Genomic DNA, 8,451 nt, shown 5'->3' on the forward strand with positions numbered 1-8,451 from the left:
TTGCTGTTCAGTTGTTTTTCAGTCATGTCCCACTCTTCATGACTCCCTTTGTGATTTTCTTGGCAAAGATACTGGAGTGATTTGTCATTTCCTTCTCCAGCTCATTTTACACATGAGGTCAAATGACTTGCCCAGGGTCACACATTTAGTGTCTGAGGATGGATTTGAACTCAGGAATATGAGTCTTCCTGACTCCAGGCACAGCATTCTATCCACTGGGACACACCTAGCTGCCCCATAACTGCATTAGATTCATGCAAAAACTTTTTAATTCTGCCTAATCAAAATTGTTCATTTTAACCTACAATATTCTCTATCCCTTGTTTCCTCATGATTTCTTCTACTGTCCATAGTTCTGAAAAAATATTTTCTTTTTTCCTCCAATTTGTATATATTATATGACCATCTATCCACTCAAAATTTATCTTATGTAGTGCAAGGTATTAGATTAATTCTAAATTTCTACCAGAATGTTTTTCATTTACCCAGGAAATTCTGTTGAATACAGAATACTTATCATAGTAGCTGGACATTGTGTTCATTGAACAGTAAACCATTAGATTAATCTGTTTCTCTATACTGTATATAAAGTCTTCAACATTGACCTATTTTTTTTAAATCTAAGAAGAAATTATTTGGATGGTTATTGTTTTATAGGATATTTTGAGATCTTATATTGCTTATATTACCTTCCTTCACACTTTTATTTTGTGGTTCTCTTGAGAATCTTGATCTTTAGTCATTCCATATGCATTTCTTTTTTGGGGGTGGGGAGGTGTGGCGATGAGGGTTAAGTGACTTGCCCAGGGTCACACAAGTAGTAAGTATCACTTGTCTGAGGTCAGATTTGAACTCAGGTCTTTCTGAATCCAGGACCAGTGCTTTATCCACTGTAGCTGCCCCCTCCATATACACTTCATTATTAATTTTTCTAGTTCAATAAAATAATCTTTGGGTATTTTTAATGATATGATGTGCAATCAATAGGTCAATTTAGTTAGTATTATTATTTTTGTATTGACATTATTATGTTGACTCCTAACCATGAACAATTAATTTTTTTCTGCGTATTTAAGCCTTTATTGTTGTAAACAGACTTTTAGAGGTATATTTATGTGATTCTTCTGTGTATCTTGGTAGGTTGGTAGACTCTCAAGAATTGTAAATGTTCTATAATTATTTTATTTTATTTTTTGCTACCTTTTGTTTTGTTTTGTTTTGTTTTATTTTTTTTGCAAGGCAATGAAGGTTAAAGAATTTGCCCAAGGTCACACAGCTAGTAAATGTCAAGTGTCTGAAGCCAAATTTGAACTCAAGTCCTCCTGAATCCAGGGCCACTGCGTTATATACTGTGCCATCTAGCTGCCCCATCTATAATTATTTTTGTTTGTTTTTTTCCAGTACAGTGAGGGTTAAGTGACTTGCCCAGGGTCACGCAGCTAGTAAGTGTCAAGTGTCTGAGGCCAGATTTGAACTCAGGTCCTCCTGACTCCAGGGCCGGTTCTCTATCCACTGTGCCACCTAGCTGGCCCAGGAACCCAGATTCTTCAAGGACATATGAGAGAAGTACAAACTATAACAAGGCCTAAAAAATCAGAAAGATTTTGTGGACATGCCTGATAATGAACTCAAGGTCTAAAACCATAGCTTAGCTAAGATCAGAAAGGTTATTATCATTGTTAATCTCAGTATCAATAAGGTTTTAAAGGCATTGAATGCATACACATTCTAATTTGATGAGCAGATATAGAGACAAATGTATATAGATGTATATCTATCTATGTAGATAAAAATAAATATATAGATCTACATAGATTTGCAGCTATAAGCATAGACATTGCTAGATATCTAGAGTCTCGTTTTAAATTTCTATGGAGCCGCAGACATAGATATAGGTAAATAAATCCTCAAAGCAACCTTGTGAAATAGGTGCTATTTTTCTGCTATTATATCCATTTTGAAGATGAGGAAAATGAAACTTAAGAAAGGCTAAATGACTTTCTCAGGCTCACACAAATTTTTAGTATCTGAGTCAGGATTCAAACCCTTTCCAAGTAAAGAACTCTACTATGCCACCTAGTGTTCTTTTAGTTTATCACCCACTTGGCCACTGGGCGATGGATTTTTCAGCTATATCATACATTAGGATCAGGTACTAAGGCAGAGAGGGATTTCAATATGCATCATTCGAAGGATTAACCACAACAATGTAATAATCTTAAAGTAGTTATCTCTTCTTGTTCTTATTAATATTATTTATACTGAACCTACAATTGCATTTCAATGGGTAACTCATAATGAAGGAATATCCTCTATCAAGCACCTGCTCTGAAAATTATGTTCTTAGAGAGTTGTGTCTGACTTGGGACTCAGATGCTGATTGACTTGCCTAGTAGTTTCAGGTTCTGGAACATGAAGCCCTGTTCTTCCCCTGTTATTCTGACTATGAGACCAGGACAATGTTACCATGCCTTATTATTAGAAAAAAAAAATATTTTGTTATCAGTACTGATAGCTCAGTAAAGCATCAATTAAAAAGCTCATAAATATAAGACAATATGATCATAGATTGCTTTAAATACTTTATCTCATTTGATTCTTTTCAAATCCTACAACATAAACACTCCCGATGAAATAGATGATCAGAGAGTTAAATTGACTTGAGCAAAGTCATTATAAAGCACTAAAGAAATGGAACTGTAAGTTAGTTTTTCTGCTTCCAAATATGAGATTGTTTCTACTAATGTAATGGTTTACAAGATTTTGATAGGAAATATTTTTAATACTGAATTCTCTATTGTAAGAGAGCAGAAATTTCAACCTATTTCTCTGTTAGTAAAGTAATTTTTTCTACTGGCCACTTACTAACATGAAAGGGTTAAAACAAAGGTTCTATAAACATTTTGGCTGAAAAGACCATAAAAACCAAAATTCTTTCATTTCGTTTTATCTTTATTTTGAATACATGCATCACCAGATTATTAGAATTTGCTAACTGAAAAAGGGTGGTGGTTGGGTTTTTTTAGCCAGATAAATACCAAAGAAAGAGCTTCCATGATTTAACAAGGTCTCTAAAGAAAGCAAGCAGAGATACTAACACGTGTAATGATTGGAATGATGCCACCTACTGGAGACTTACTATAGGAAAGCTCCACCATGAGGAAAATGCCTCAGAGAGCAAGGTCATGTGGCTTTTCCTTGGCATCAGGAAGTGACATTTGCTCATGGGTGCTGTCTATCAAGGCTACCAGCCAATCAACTTGAGGAACTTCCTATTTTCTGGGAGGAGATAGGAAGGAGGAAAGAGGGCCTGCGTGGAGAGCTCTCTCTCTTTTTGGGTTCTTGACTTGATGGTGGTGGTGGCGGCAGAGGACTTCACAGGAAATTTGAGGAAAGATAGGAATGCCAGGCTGTTGGAATTCTGTTCTCAATCTTTCTCTTTCTATTTTTCAATAAATCCTTAAAAATCTAAACTGGTTTTATCAGTGATTTTAGTCAGTTTCCCCCAAAACTGGGGGAACAGATTAGAATCCACATTTAGAATCTTAAATTACATACACCATAGTTACTTAAAAGTAGCAACAATTCAATATTACAATGTACTAAGGCACTAATAATGAAAATGTCATTTTCTGTTTTTTAAAAAGTCATATGACAAACACATGCATGCGTGTGCATACATACACACCCACCAATTAAAATTATCATATTCTGGAATTAACAGGGCTATGAAATGACCTTTCTAGAATCACAACTAAAATTTCAGTTTTATACAGTTAAAAAGTTCTATGCTTCTAAATTAAATATTACATTATTAAATATATACAAGAAACAGCCCTTCCAAAGAGTTAAGAATGATTTTGCTAATGACAAAGAATATATCCCTACAAGAATTAAGAAGAACCCCTTCAATGCAATTATAAATCAAAATAATAGTTGCATTAAAAAATTAAGAGAACATTGTCTGGAAATGACATACTGTACAGGAATGTCTTCCCCACTCAATTTCCGAGAAGAGAGTTTCCATTAGTTACGGCCGAATTACAGAACATTAAATACTCAACAAAGATGATCTTGCTTTCTGATATTGAAGAACTTGGGCAACAAGACTGCCTCTGCTTGGTGTTAGGGAAAAAACTCATAGGTTTGTGAAATAGAGCTAGGGACAGAATGGCAATTATAATGTAGAATGCACCTATTATCTAGGGCTAATCCCATTTTTTAGTTATTAAAATGTGGCAAGGTATTAAAAATTTTATTTTTAATAGAGACAAATGGATCAATACATAAAATTTTAACTCAATGGGAATTTTAAAGTGATTTTTTTCAGAAGAAATGGAAGTATGTCGGATTGACAAAAAATTATGGGATAAATTTGAAATACAACAACTGATTTGCCATTAAGCCTAGGCAGTAAGAGGTTTAAGTGAAGATCAGAATGTGGTCTCTAAGTCCCAGTCTCTTGGTAAATCTTATTCTTTTGGGAGAGCATGAAAAATGAAATTCAAAATATAACATGGAGTCAAGATATAACTGAGTATGTTGAGTTATGCTGTAGTGCTATAATAATTTATTACTTCAGCCATAGAATGATCAAACAACATGATTGGCTATTGTATTTTATTATCTTTTATATGATGCTTTTGTAGCTTTGAACTAATATTTCAGATGCACCGAAATGGAGCAAGATATCAAATAGTAAATGGTGAGTGCATGGCAATCTAAAATCTCAGGAGAGTTGTGATCAATAAACCATCTTTTTTTAACCTCAGGGAAACATGACAGTTTTTCAGGGCTTTCAGATTATAAAAGTAAATAGAGGACAAGATTACTTTTCCAACACATTGATATAGAATTTGCTGGATTGGGTGGGAACAGCTCTTAGAATATTGCAAGAGTAAAGTATTATTAGTTTCTTAGGTTCTTACTATCATTTAGCATAAATTCTATTAATTTGATAAATATCTTTGAAGCATCTAATATGTATAAGATACTGGGTTAGACAATAAGATACAAAGGAAAAAAAAATAAATCCATATCTGCTCAAGTTTTGGAAAGGCCTGTCATTACTGTGACATACTTTTCCTTTTCTTTTCCCCTTCCCCAGGCCTGTTTGATCACACAACTTGAATGAGATAGTAGTTAACAACTCTATTCATACCAATAAAATAGAGGACCAATAGACTTTAACATATATATGCCCTGCCTCTGTCTCCTAAGGCACATCAAAACTTACCCTTTGTCCTATCTCTGCTCCTTAAATGGTCTTGAAAATGGTTATCTGACTTATTGATATAACAAAGTTCCTCTACCATATGAGATACTCACCCTTAGTCCTTCTATGTCTTTCCATCTTACTTGTCATACTCTTTCATATGTATCTTCTCAGTTAGTGTAAAATATTTGAGACAAGGAAATCTCACTTTTTTTTAAACGTTTGTTTTCCTCGTGCTTGGCACATAGTATGAGCTTAATAAATCTTCTACTCATTTAGTTATCTGTAGAGTACAAGTACAAATAAATATGTCAATTTGAGTAGGGAATTACCACTACCAATTGTGAGAAGGGAAGATCATTAACAACTATGAGAAATGGAAGGGCAAGTTTGGGGTACTGCTAGTAGGCCAATCTGTCGATAATATACAGTTCCTAAAAGGGGAGAAATATAAAATAAGTCTAGAAAGGTAAGTTGGATGCAGACTGTGAAGAACTTCAAATGCCTAGTTGAGGAATTTACATTTTAACCTAGAAGCAATAGTGAACCACAGAAGGGTTAGTTGTTTCATTTTGTTTTGTTTTACACAGTGGCATGGTCAGAACAGTGCCTCAGGAATATTATTCAGGAATCTGTATATTGGAGGGATTGGAGAAAGGAAGAGACTAGGAGGAGGGAGATTAATAAAGGGACTGCCATTATTCAGAAAAGAGGTAATCAAGGCCTGAACTAGAGTAGCATTGTCTATGACCAAAAAATATGTCTCATTCTTTATCCTGAGACAACACTGTCAAGAGGTGTGTAACAGGATTTATCATCAGTACTCTGGAATTATCACTGGCCATTGTATTAATTAGAGATCTTAAGTAGTTCAATGTTACTAACCTAATGCTGTTGTGTTGGTCTCCTTGCTCTTCTCACTTAACTGTTGTTTCATGCAAGTCTTTCCATGTTCCTCTGAAAACATACCTTTCTTCATTTCTTATGGCACAATAAGTATTACCTTAGATCCATATATCCTAGTTTGTTCACTTATTTCTGCAATTCACATGTAACTACTGTTTTTAGTTCTTTGCTTCCACAAAAAGAAATCCTATAAATATTTTTGTGTATACACATCCTTTTCTTTTTTCTTTGAGATCTTTGACCTAGAACATCCTTAGATATATTGTTGTTTTGATGAACCTCTCTTATTGTATAATTTAAAGATGATCTAAAGTTTAAGTTGCTGAGTCTAACATAAGAATTTACTATGGCTTGCATTGTCAGCTTATTAGATCCTGCTCCATGTTCTAGTCAGTCAAGATCTTTTCAAACCTTGACTCTTCTTTACCTTGTGTTAACTAAACTTTCCATCTTATAACATTTATCAATTTGATCATCTATATTAGCATGTTAACTCTGCATTTATCCAAGTCTTATAAAAAATGTCATGCAATTCTGGAACAAAAACAGTTTCTTAGATACTTTACTGGAGACCTTGTTGAAAGTTAGCATTAAATGGTTAACCACTCTTCTTTGAGTCTAGATACTCGACCAACTCTGAATTAACTTAATTATACTCTTATCAAGCCCACATTTGTACATATTTTCCCACAAGAATAGTGTAAGTGAAGAGAGATTGTCAAGTGTTTTACCAAAAGCTGTATAAACTATATCTACATTAGTCTCTCAATCTACACATTTAATAAACTTATCAAAAAAGGGGACAAGTTTAGTCTCACATGACCTCTTCTTAAGGAACCAGTACTGATTCTTTGTGATCACTTTTTTTATTAAGTGAGATGATTCAATTAATTAATCTATTTAATCAGATGTTCCAGAATTTTATCAGAAATCAACATCAAGCATAATGATCCATGGTTTTCAGTTGTCATTCTCCTTCTTTTATTGAAAATTGGAACATTTTTCCCTTGCTATTCTGTAGCACTTCTCTTGTTATCCATGATCTTTCAAAGATCAGTGTAGTAGGTCAGCAACCATGGCTGTCATTATTTTCAGTACATAAGGATTTAGTTCTTTGCTAGGTTATTGAAAAGAAACGCAGGCAGCTAGGTGGCCCCCCTTTTTATTATTTCATTACTAATCTTGTGTATCCATTCCCTATTAACAATTGATGTTCTATCTCTTCAAGTAGAGATATCATTCTCCTTGGCTGATAAAATAGCAAAATAAGAATACAATGGGATAGAACACATCTCTATTATAAGTTATCATCACCTTATAGACCCCTAGTTACAGTTCTATCCTTTCTTTGATCCTTACTTTCTTCCAATATAGATGAATTCTTCCTCTCTCTCATTGTCCTTAGCTTTCTTCACCAGTCTTGGGTCATTTTTACCTTTAACATCCCCTCATGCTGATCATTTAGTACTGTGAGTCTTAATTTTCTATTACCTGCTTTGTTTCCATCTCCCACATATATATACACACATACATACATGCAAATATGTATGTGTTTATATCTATATATCTATATGGAATTAATCAATGTCTACTTTTAAAAGGGATAGATACACACATATATATCATATATATGCTTTTTAAAAAACTGAACCAGGTCTCAGTTTATTGGCATGTCAATCTACACAGACAGGTGTTTTCCTCTCAATAGCAAAATATGAAGTGAAACAGTTTCCAATCTGCCATAACATATAATTGAAAAGCTTCACCTTGAAGCTTGTGGCTTCCCCTTGAAAATGTGGCATTAGTCAGGTTATATTACTTCTTTTTAACTTTCACTATTTTTATACTGCTACCAGAAGCTTTTTCAGCATTTGCTTTGAATTCAGTCTTCAGTGCATCTCTTACTGCTTTTGTGCAAATCTAGGAATACCAGATATAGCTGAGTCCAGCCTTTCTCCAATAGGCCACAATGGTTGCAGAGAAGACAATTGAGTGACAGAAGGAGAGAGAAGTCAATGGGCTCCACAAGATCATGAGGCAGAAGGGGCCATAAATATATGCTTTTTAAAGATATAGAGATAGATATCTTATATCTATATCTTTTAAAAGTAGAGGTTGACTGATGAATTCCCTTTTTAGAATAATCATTTTAGAAATAGAACTTAAGGGGATCCCCTGGATCTTTTGGTCTTGCCTCCTCAATTTACAAATGGAGGACCTTAAGTCCAGGGAATGTAAGTGCTTTGTCTAAGGTCACTTAGACAAGGACTAATAATCATATTAAGATTCATTTCCTAAGACTTATTTTTCCTATCTTATCAGAATTATTT

General features: G+C 34.0%; 1 pseudogene; it reads right to left on the reverse strand.

Moving 5' to 3' along the window:
- Positions 1–7,936: 7,936 nt before the first annotated feature.
- Positions 7,937–8,155, reverse strand: LOC122738842 (annotated as a pseudogene).
- Positions 8,156–8,451: the final 296 nt, after the last annotated feature.

This window comes from Dromiciops gliroides, chromosome 2 (assembly GCF_019393635.1).
Source record: "Dromiciops gliroides isolate mDroGli1 chromosome 2, mDroGli1.pri, whole genome shotgun sequence".
In the NCBI taxonomy this organism is placed as follows: Eukaryota; Metazoa; Chordata; class Mammalia; order Microbiotheria; family Microbiotheriidae; genus Dromiciops; species Dromiciops gliroides.